Source organism: Panthera uncia (genome assembly GCF_023721935.1).
Source record: "Panthera uncia isolate 11264 chromosome A1 unlocalized genomic scaffold, Puncia_PCG_1.0 HiC_scaffold_17, whole genome shotgun sequence".
In the NCBI taxonomy this organism is placed as follows: Eukaryota; Metazoa; Chordata; class Mammalia; order Carnivora; family Felidae; genus Panthera; species Panthera uncia.
Genome location: NW_026057577.1, coordinates 55284885 through 55297399, shown reverse-complemented (window position 1 = coordinate 55297399; position 12515 = coordinate 55284885).

Sequence of the window (12515 nt, the reverse complement as noted above, 5' to 3'; positions counted from 1 at the left end):
CAAATGTGAATTATCCTCCAATGTATTGGACCAAAATTTTATCTTTCTCATATTTTATTTTGATTATAAAATGACTTCATATTGCAGAAACATTCTAGATTTTTTTATGTTAGTAGAATTTTTCTTAAAGTACCAATCCCACCTACTCTAGTATAACTATCACCACTCTGAACCATTACTCACAACATCACAGTTATTGGACACAGTTGCTTCTGACCATGGAACGGAATATTAGATAAGTTTAAGGAATCTATCAGAACCGTCAGCTGTCATGCTTCACTACCTTCAAGTAAATGGTCAAGCTGAACCATAAGAATGATGCTGACATCTATGGAAGATGCTCAGGTGCAGACCACATGAGTCGATTCCCCTATAAAGAATGCCACGTTTCTCCGCACTTAAATGCCACTCCGTGTTCATTGATATGAGTCGTTCCTACTAACATACTAAAAGGGTAGTTTGAGCTATACTTCCCTAGATGAAATCCTTCCATCTTGAAGACTTAAAAGATTATTTTGTATGCTATCCTGTCTTTATCAACCCTTCATTCAATTCCTTCAATAACATTTTTTCAAGTTAAAAATAAAAGACAACACATTTAGACAAAAATTAGCTTTGTTAAAGAAGAATGCTAGAAGGAGAAAAATCACATTTTGCCTACTTCGAGCCCCAGAATTTTGACATGAATACATAGGTAGGCTATATTCAGTTTAGGTATATATGACACTACACCTACACGGATTATGTAGCCTGGACTTCACAGAGGCAACAAAAACTTTATTGGAACAACTGAGCCCAAATTCTATAATTTAATGGTTTCTAAATGCTGATCCAGAGAACAGTACTGGGCTGGCTCATAAGAATTATTTGGGAGGGGTGCCTGGGTGGCTCAGTCTGTTGAGCGTCCGACTTCAGCTCAGATCATGATCTCACAGTCTGTGAGTTCAAGCCCCGCATCAGGCTCTGTGCTGACAGCTCAGAGCCTGGAGCCTGCTTCAGATTCTGTGTCTCCCTCTCTCTCTGCCCCCACCCCCCAACTCATGCTCTGTCTATGTCTCAGAAATAAACATTTTTTTAAAAAATTAAAAAAAAAAAGAATTATCTGGGAAACATTTTTAAAATACAGACTCTAAGGTCTTATCACCTGGATTCAGATTACTTAGATCTGGGGTGAGATCAGGAATAGGCATTTTTTTTTTCAAATTCCACCAGATGACCTTGATACGTATGTAGGGTTTGGTACATAGTCAAGAACTCAAAAGACCATTTATTGGGTTCTGAAAGCCAGTTCTCATGGCTCCACACATTAACTAATAATACATTATTTCCATACTGTTCAACAGGACATACTTCCCTTGAGATGCTAATAATAAATATCCAAATGAGCAAACAAAAATAAGGTTCTATATTCAAAAAGGTTTAAGAAACACTGGGTTTAAATAAAGTTAGAATATTTTCTTTACTTCATACAACTAACACATATTACATATTGTCAACTGGGAGGATACGGTAGGTAGCATTTCCCTAATTTATCTGCCATGGAATCCTCTTCTTGGTGTGTCCTATCTCAATGTTTCATAGAACTGGTGTTCTGTAGAGCACAGTTCAGGAAGCTATCTTAACCAGAGTGACTAGGAAGCAGTATCTAGGATACTGAATCCCATTGTCCTTGTCCCTCTTCCTTCTTTTTCCATGGTGCCATGATGTCTTCTTTCCTCAAAGTCCCTCATGTCTGGTCACAGACAGCCATCACTCTTGGTCCATGCACTTGTTCATGCATAGTCACTGAGGATTAAATCATCAACAGCGATTAGCATGAAAGGTTTTGCTTCCCTCTGGTCAGCTCTGCAGTATTAATGTGGCTATGATGGTTAGAGCTTCCTCTCTCTCTCTCTCTCTCTGTCTCTGTCTCTCTCTCCTTCCCCACTCTGTGTCCATAGCACAGGTTCTTTCTGCATGCTGAAAGGGCAGCCAAAAGGTTTTCTCCATTTGAGCTTCTCCAATGCCTGCTTATCACCATTAAACACCCTCAGATAAACCCAGGTATTATAGCTTTTGTTCTTCTTGCCAAATATTGTATGGCTAAAACCAAAAAGTGTTACAGATGCAAGAACCTATTCTCCATCAGCAACAATCTCTGAAGTCCTGGGAAGACTGGGTGGGTGCTAGGAGGAGACCTTCGTCTTCTATTTATTTTTTTCATTTTTTTAATGTTTCATTTATGAGAGAGACAGACTGTGAATGGGGGAGGGGCAGAGAGAGAGGGAGACACGGAATCTGAAGCAGGCTCCAGGCTCTGAGCTGTCAGCACAGAGCCCGACATGGGGCTTGAACCCAAGAACCACAAGATCATGACCTGAGACGAAGTCAGATGCTTAACCAACTGAGCCACCCAGGTGCCCCGAAGAGACCTTTTTCAATAGATAGTATCTTTCACATAATAGGGATTAGTCAATGACCAGGTCAAATAAATGTTCACATGGATTTTATAAGCTTCAAATATCGCAATTCTAGTTCTTTCCTAATTCTCTCCCCTTCCTATCACCATGGCAATCCATAAAACAAGAGAGAAATCAAGAGAGGTTTTTTAAAAACACATAGTGTGGGGGCGCCTGGGTGGCTCAGTCTGTTAAGCGGCCGACTTCGGCTCAGGTCATGATCTCACAGTCCGTGGGTTCGAGCCCCTCATCGGGCTCTGTGCTGACAGCTCAGAGCCTGGAGCCCGCTTCAGATTCTGTGTCTCCCTCTCTCTCTGACCCTCCCCTGCTCATGCTCTGTCTCTGTCTCAAAAATAAATAAACGTTAAAAAAAAAATTAAAAAAAAAAACACATAGTGTGTGCAAGGTAATGTAGGCATTTATATATGTATGCATGTATTTTTAGTTTTTGTTTCCTTGTGAACCCCTTCACTCATTTCTCTAATCCTGCCCCTTTATTCCTTTGACAATGAAAATAGGTAGTCACCACATATGGAAAATGTATATTTTTTGTATTTCCTAACTAATACTACTTCAGAAAGACTTTCATAGTTAAATGTAAAAAATCAGGAGAGTAGAAAAAAAAAAAAAAGAAAACACCCAGCAAAACTACTATGCAATTATATAGCCACTCAAAACCAGACTTCCCTAAGGAGGGAACATCAGATTTAAAAGAAAGAGCAAAAATTTGAAAGTTTTTTATCTCTCAGTGGTATTTTAATATTAAGCCTTCATATGATTGGTATTAGTGCTCTACATGACTGACTTATAATTACGTATCTCCAAAAGAGACTACACAGCTAGGCCTAATATCAAGTTCTGTGAAGTCTGGGTCATGCAAGAGTGCAAACTGACCCATGTGGCATCACCATCATGATCATACTCAAAACTATTATTCCAAGGGTAACTTCACAGTGGAGAGTAGCAGAACCATTAACAAAATTCTTCTCGAAACAAATAGAACTGATGGTTCAGTTAGAACTACTGGGGACCAATGAATCCCTAAGGAGAAGACAGGAACTGGTCTTCTCTGGCCTTTCTGAGGGCTAAGATACTATTTCCTGTGTCTCCATACTTCTCCAAAGAGGAACTCTGCCAGATAACAGTTATCAGCTACTGGACAAGCTTTCATAGATAAATGTTTCTATATTCTGTCCCTTTGAATTCCCATTGTTTGTTATAAAATTAAAAGCGTTTAACACAGATAGCTTTTACAACAATGAAAGTCTGTTAACTATGGGGCGCCTGGGTGGCTAAGTCAGTTTACCAACCAACTCTTGATTTCGGCTCATGTCATGATCTCACAGTTTGTGAGTTCAAGCCCCAACTCGGGCTCTGTGCTGACAGTGCCATAGCCTGCTTGGGACTCTCTGTCTCTCTCTGTCTCTGTCTCTCTCTGCCCCTCCCCTCCTCTCTCTCTCTCACAAAATAAATAAATAAACTTAAAAAAAAAAGTATGTTTGTTAAAGGCCTGCCTTTATTCCTCATTAGCTTTTTACTGTTTCCTAACCCAACACTGGAATAACCAAGAACTAATCTGTCAGTTGCAGGTAGTAAACGGACTGGTGGTCACAAAGAAGGGAGATCCATGTTGTCTGCACTAGGCAAGGAAGTGATGGTAACTAGCTGTTAGGCCAGAAAACTTAGTGGCATTAATAGAATAAGTTGAGCCTTTGTCAAAGAAAATACACCCATGAATTATAAACTGGAAATCAGAGAGTGTAAGCTATGCCCCCAGTGCTATGTAGAATGACCTGCTAGACAAATTAGAAAGTGATACCACAGATTATGCTCCTCCAGATATTTGTGTGTGGTGGCCACGAGAATGGACGACTCAGATCTCCTGCTGGCAGGAATAGAGTGGACCAAAAGCCCCGGCTGCATCCCTCTGGATCCATCATCATGTCTGCACCAAGGCCATGCTTCCTCTGGACTGTTCCAAGACTTGACTGTGCATGGCAGGGGTACTGGTGCCATCCATCTTGTGGATGTGAGACTCCTGTAACAGTTGACTTGGGCTAGAGAACTCTCCACTGATAAGGCTGATACATTCTTAGAAGTGCATTGCAGTTTGAGATTCTCTGATAAATCCTCCTTCCTTCCCCCTCTCCTTCACAGGTATCAAATTTGCTTCACAGGCTGCAGCTCTCCTACCTCCTTCTGTTCTCCCTCTCCTTTATCCTTCAGAGGCATTTTCCTCAACAAATTTCCTGCATGCTTAAGCCCATCTTGGTTGACTGTTGACCAGAGAATCCACCTGATGCAGAGAGTGTGTGTGAAATAGCCAACATGTGAATACCGACTTTAACTCTTCCAAAGTCTTTTCCTGTACATAATCTTATTTGGTTCCCAGAACTATTAGTAAGGTTTCCTTCAGATCTTTCATCAACAAAGAAATCCTTCCTTTTTAAATTAATAACAATACTCTGCAAGTATCTGTGGCCACACACAGCTATGAAGGATAAGCAGTATTGTTTATTCATCTATCCAACAAATATTGAGTCACTTCTATGCACCCAATGACAAAGATTCTTGACCAAACATGAGTCAGGTTCCTGAACCTTCTCCTACACCCCATCTGTGTACTTCCTTGTAAAATCCAGTCTTAGCAAGAATTCTGCTGAGTCAATTTAACTAGAACCTCCCACTCTTGATATCTGATCAACCTCCACCATCTCCCAGGCAGTGTCCCATCACCCTGGCCCATCTTCAGTAAGAATGCTGTTAGCTTTGGTTAGCCAAAATGTCCCTGATCCCTGATGTCTCCTCTAAGTAATTTTCCATCCACTGACTCCCACACAATTCCTTGGCTATAAATTTCCACTTGCCTGTGGGGTATTTGAAGTTGAATCCAATCTCTCTTCCCCACTGCAAAATCCTACCCAAGTGGTCCCTACTGCATTGGTACTGAATAAAGCCTACCTTACCATCTTTAACAAGGGTTATGAATATTTTTGCTTTAACACCACTTCCGTGCTAGACTCTCTTGGGGATATAGCAGTGATTAAGTCAGTCGGTCCCTTCCCTTATGGGATTTAAATCAGTTTTAAAATCATAATTGTGATAAGAGAAACACAGGAAAAGATCAAGGTGTTATGGGGATAGGGGACATTCTAGGGAACCTAACTTTGGTCATCTTTGGTAAGTTTCCCTAAGACCTATCACTGAAGCTTGGTTCAGAAGGAGGAAGTGGACATCATTTGGTTAAGGGTGGTTGAGCTAGTACTGGGGGCAGATTGGTGCCACTGAGTAGATAGGGAAGAGGGAAAAGTTCCCAAGCAAGAAGCAAGTGGGAGCATTTAGAGAACTGAATAAGGACCAGAATATGTCAGAAGTAGAGAGAAAAATGAGCGAGAAGCATCAGATAAGGCTAGAGAGGCAGACAGAATCGGTTCCCAAGCTCCCGCTTATGCATTCCTGTAAAATAATTTGGGAAACTATGTACCCAGTCACACACAACACGCTAATTCACGTCTAAATCATTTTAAATTTAAACAATTTCAAAGGATTTGATTTCTGGCATATTGTAAATATTGACATCTTAAAATAAAGGAATAATGTAATTCAAAGAAAATACCAAAGCTATTGATACCCAATACCATCCATTGGAAAAAATAGATAGATAGATAGGTAGATAGATAGATAAACAAGTTGATCTTCAACACTTAGAAACTTTATACCATTCTTTTTTCTCTCTGAAATCATATTTCCATTCCACCTTCCCCACAAAATATCTTCACATAAAATACCTTCATCCTTGAAATTTTTTACTGATGTCATTTCATCCTTCAAGGTAAAATTTTTCCTTCTGGATTAAGTTGTTACTACAAGTATTATTAGTATATACTTTACCAAAAGCAACATAAATGTATTGCAAATTTTAAATAAATTTTTAAAATTAGAAATGATTTTGTTAATTGAATGGATGAGGATTTTTCATTTCATTTCATGTTTTGGTGGGTAATTATTTATTGCTATAATGAGATTGGGTTTGGTACCAATTCTAATATGTTTTTTGGGAACTCTGGGAATCTTTATTCATATATATAAATAGACAGTATTGGAGCATAATTTGCTATAAAATGTCACTCAACTCTTTGAACTTCTTCCACTTTACATGCCAAAACCACACAGTAGCATATCTCCAAGTACTATTTCTGTGATCCATCAGCTGACAACTCAATTAGATCTTCTCCAATTCTGTTGAAAGCAAAGAAATGGAAATCATCCTGAATTGTGAAGAGATTTGTTACCCATCATTAGAAATACCAATTTCTCAATTTCTGGGAATATATCAAAAAAGCTCTGCCAGTGGGGTGCCTTGGTGGCTCAGTCAGTTAAACAACTGATTTCAGCTCAGGTCATGATCCCAGGGTCCTGGTATTGAGCCCCACATGGGGTTCCATGCTGAGCATGGAGACTGCTTGAGATTCTCTCTCTCTCTCCCTCTGTCCCTCTCCCCCCACTCACACTGCTTGCTCTCTCTCTCTCAAAAAAAAAAAAAAAAAAAAAAAAAAGGCTTTGCCCAAACTGATCAAATACCTATGAGTTATACCTCATACTCTTGCATTAAGAGGCATCTTCTTTAGCATAATATACTCTTACCATGTTGGGAAAACTAAGATATTGTTAATTATATTCAATAATGTTAACATACTTCCAATAAATTGAGGTAAATCTATAGCTTGTAGGTTTTTTAAAAAGGTATTAATAGAGACACCTGGGTTGGCTCAGTCAGTTAAGCATCAGATCATAAACTCATGGTTCTGTGGAATCAAGCCCCGCATAGGGCTCTGCGCTGACAGCACAGAGCCTGCTTGTGATTCTCTCTCTCTCCCTCTCTTTCTGTCCCTCCCCCACTCTCTTTCTCTTTCAAAATAAATAAACATTAAAAAATAATAATAAAAAGGTATTAACAAAAGTATATTGAAAAAACACATCAATAACCTAATCAGCAACATTATCCCTCATTGTCAAATCAATAACCAGACAGAATTCTGACTCCATTTTTCATTTCAAATAACCCTGCCATGTGAATTCCCATTGTAAATATTTAGACAGATAAGGCATAGAGTCCTGCCTGAGTCTGTTATCTGGATATGAGAGACACATAGACAGCATCTACTCCAGGAGCCAATATGGCTTTGGTGTGATTCTTATTAATCTGAAAATGAATTATATTCATTGTACTATGCAAGTGTATGACATTTATTGAAAACTTGTAGAAATAGTCATTTGCAATAAAATATTTACATAATTGTTATTGACATCTGTTTATATTCAATTAGAATTGTTTAATGATTCAGCTGATGGCATAGCTACAGAATATGATCAAATAGAAAATCTTAGATCCAGTTTTTTATGGTGGGAAAGGAAAATGGATGAGAGTCAGCTGGAGCAACCATTCTCAGCTACATGCAAAATGCTGCAGTGGATCCTTGTGGATCAAGAGCAGGATAATTTTTCGTTACCTCAATCCAATTTAATTCACTCACAAAATACAGCTGGTTTTCACAGTATGGTGTCAGTATCACGTGCAAAATAAGCCATGGTCTATGTCCTAGGAAAACTTATATTTTTACTGATGAAACAATGCATATTCTTACCCATATGACATATAAAAGCTAAAAAAAAAAAAAAGGTACAGAATACATTCCTTCAAAACACAAAAGGGGAAACTGTGAACTGGTGTAGTCAGAACATGTTTCAAGGATCTTGCATGGAAGGATAGCACAGATGGAAAGCCAACATTCCAGATACAGGGAGGAGTATAAGGAAAGACTCAGAGGTGATTCAAGGATCAGAAAAGAAGCCAACCAGAGTAGCATGGTGGCTTTGAACTGGGGAACAATGTAAGAAAAAACTCGGACTGTAAAGAGCCTGAAAGGAACCCATAAAGACTGAGGCTGGATTTTACAGGTAATGGAGAGGTTGTTGCACAAAGGAAAGAACACAAAATAGCTTATGGAAATGGGGGAGTAAAAGAGGAGAGAGGAAAGACTACTAAGAACGTACTGCAATAAGGCATGTATCAGGTGGTAACAGTGATGGTAGGGGTAATGGTACTAAAGGGCACTAAACTCTAACTTGACTTCTAGTCCCAGCTCTGCACTAACTGGCTTAATGATCTTGGATAAGACACTTGCCTTTGAAGCTTTGTTTCTTCCACTCTAAGGATCCCTTGGGATTAAATAAAGCATCTCTGAAGGCAACAGCACTCCAGTAAGTACGGACCAAACAGACAGAGAACTATGACCCTCCCTTCCATTCTGGCTTCAATCAAATCAGATATAACAGCAGTAGTAGTCGTTGTCGTTGCCGTTGTAGTAGTTGTAGCAGCAGGAGTAATATGAGGGCTTCTAGGTATCATTTGCAGAGAAGTTTATGCTACTTTGAAAGTTTTCAAAAAACTGAATTACAGGAGCCTCCTTCAAATTCATAAAATTCCGAGATGCTATGGAGGAGAGCAGCTTTATGAGCGAAGAGTTAGTGGGACTTGCTAACGGCACAGAGAAGTAACGAGTGAGGAATTTCAAAGAAGACAGAATGGCTAGAAAACATGAAACAATAATGAGCGTAGGAGCAGGAATTGGTTCTTAGGAGAAAATGTTGAGTTTTCCCTAGAGTTTGAAGGAATAAACTAGTATGAAAGTTTGTGTTTTCTCTTCATTGTTTTCTGAGCCTTTCAAAAATAGGTCTGCAACATCCCAAAAGAGAATAATTGCACTCAAACATAATTTAACATATGATATATGATACCTTTATCATTAATTAGAAATCGTATCCATAAAATCTCCAATTAAAGATAACTTTAAAAAAAATTTTGTTAATTTTTCAAAAGGCAAAATGTTTTTGTTCAGTGATACAGGCATTTGCAGCAAACCTTTAGGGCTTAAATTATTGGCTTGAATTTTCTGTTTCCCATATGTATACCAAGCCACAAACTCAAGAGGTATTTTTCTCCTAAGGCATTTCTCTTAACATAAAAGGAATATTAATTTGATATATCATCTTTCAAAATGGTATCTTCGCCCTGGGTTGTCCATACGAGATTCTTGATGGTATATTTGAGAATGCTTTGAACGAGTGAAACTATAATCCTTCCATATGTAAAGTCAGCATGTACTTTAAATTTTCTCTCACAATTACAGTATCACATGCAACTAGGAACAAAAGCTACAGGGAACAGAGTGTAATGGATCGTGATGGCTGTTTTAGAACAGCTTGAACCTCCTTATAGCCTACGAGAAGGCTATGTGAGCTGAATTCAGAAGAAGTGCTGAAAATGGCTTTTACTGCACACTACACTGTTTCAGGGGCAAATTTGCTTTTTTATGCCTTAGAACCATAGGACTCTCAAGTAAAAGTTCTTGTGCCAATGAAAAGAAGGCTATCCCCCATGTCCTTCCATTATGAGTATTTCTTCTTAATACAAAGCACACAGATAATCACACACGGAATGATTTCCAGACTACCAATACATTTTGTTCCAATTGCTTTTGCCACTAATGCAACCAATTGCTTCCTTCTCTCATTTTAATGTGTTATGGTTCTTGTCTCTGGTGAATGGAAGCAGCACTACCACAGCAAACCCGCTGGATTTTCACGTTTTGAGGCAAAAGAGAGGTCAATGAGAGAGTTTTTAACTAATTGTCTCCATCTTCTCAATTTAACATACTTCTGTTTGAAGTAATTGTAACAAGAACAGAAATGAGGGAAGGAGAGAAATGTACCACACTTCCATTATATTCTAGCTTTTAATATCCTCAAGGAGTAATGTCTCTGTCCTATCTCCTTGGAAGAAACTCTCGAGTACAGGGCCACTTTTGCGGAGATTAAATTTTTCAAGCCGTGCTCAGCTTCAGCAGATTCTTAGTGAACAGAAGCCTCTCACAGCCTGGAAAATCATGTCCCTCCAGCAGGGCTGGGATGATATCCTTCCATCCCCTACTGAGAGACTACAAGTAAATGTATTTGGGGAAGAGTGATGACCAAGGAGACTTGCCATTTTGTAATGTTCTGCTACTGAGGTTATCTCCCCATCCCTAACCTCCGACTGGAACCAGACATGCTTCAGTGGAACCTTTCATTAGGAGAGAATGCTATTATTGATATGGCACCTTGGTTGCTTGAGAATCATGACACAGAGAAATATAGCTACCCTTCAAGCACATGAGTCCATTATGTGGTCCCTAGGAAAACCCCAGAAAACTCTCCTTGTTACTCCCATTTCTCTTCATTCAAATCCTCCCAGGCAGAACCCTCACACTCCCATTTTCTTTCCCCTGTGTTGTGACTCTCCCAACCATTTCTGATAGAAAGACTCAAGCAGACATTTACTGGTGCAGAACGAGCAGGCCAGCCCTCTCTGCAGTGCACCTCACTGCATTGGGAGTGTGCTCCCCATGACTCAGAATGAATCAGACAGAGAGTGAAAAAACAACAGCCCCAAAAGGCAGCTTCAGAACTACATGGTGGCCTGTGATCTGGAGAAGGAAGGCTGCACTGCTGATCACAGTTACCCCAGAACCAGCTGTCCCGCCTGCTGCATTCTTCAAAGAACAGGAAGAACATGGTGCAGACTTGTCTTCCCAAGGAAATCAAAACATTCTCTTGTTTAAACGCATTGTGGCAGAATACAACATTTCTCTCTGATCTCCCATGCTATGTTGTATCAAAATCAGAGCTACAGGTCAAAATCTTCTTTGCATGCTCATTTTTTAACTGCCTCAATTTTCTGCCCTTTGTATGAAAACTTCACATATGCTTAAATACAGAATATAAGATAAGTGTTTGTATTTCAAAACATTGGGTTTGGGGTTGTGCCTGCTTTCTTTTTCATTATTTCTAACCGAAATACAGGAAGCCCCTCAGTAGAACTAGCTGGCAAATTTGCTTAGATGTAGCAGCAGCCAATTTATGCTGACCTAGACCTATTCTTTCTACTTGTTACTGGAACTTTCCTTTGTTCCATCCTCCCCTCTTCCTTCCTCACGTTGTTCCCACTGCTGCCTGGACCCTCACCCACCTTCTCGTTCCCACCTTGCCTCATTTCATGCCTCACTTTTGACCTTACTCCACACCTACAGAGTTATGAATGTTATAACAGGAGGACAAGCTGTCAAGGCAAGACCAGGGAGCTCAGGGCAAGCAAAACTTCTCTAAACACTCCTTGATTTGGCCACATCCCAGTGCAATGTCAGAGAGAAAAGAGAAAACCCCAACCTTTGCAGCTCCTCCTCGCCTAGCCCCTTGGACCCTTGCCTCAAAGCTGGCTGGAATAAGATGGCTTCCCACCCCCAGAGGCCCCACCCTGTGCACCCTGGCACAATGTAAACCCCTTGGAAAAGGACAGGAGTAACACCAGTTAAATTGAGATTAAGGTCTTGCCATCTGACAGAATGAAGCCTCAAAATACAAATTTACTTCAATTAGTTTGCTCACACACCTGAGTTTATGGCCTGAGAATCATACCCGGTGCACTAGAAAGAGAAGAATGCTAAATTAAAAAAAAAATTTTTTTTTAATGTTTTATTTATTTTTGAGACAGAGAGAAACAGAGCATGATCAGGAGAGGGGCAGAGAGAGAAGGAGACACAGAATCTGAAGCAGGCTCCAGGCTCTGAGCTGTCAGCACAGAGCCCGACACGGGGCTCAAACTCACGAACTGCGAGATCGTGACCTGAGCCGAAGTCGGATGCTCAACCGACTGAGCCACCCAGGTGCCCCAAGAATGCTTTCTTAACATAAGAGGAATTACTCTAATAGCCAACAAAATAACTTACAGCAAGAAAATAGAGCCATTCTCATTCAAAATAAAGCTCAAAACGAGAAAATATACTACTATCATTCTTCTGTTGAACTCAATTTGAAAAGGAAAGAAATTGGGGCGCCTGGGTGGTTCAGTCGGTTTAAGCGTCCAACTTCAGCTCAGGTCATGATCTGGTGGTCTGTGAGTTCTACGCTGCATTGGGCTCTATGCTGACAGCTCAGAGCCTGGAGACTGTGTCGGATACTGTGTCTCCCTCTCTCTCTGCC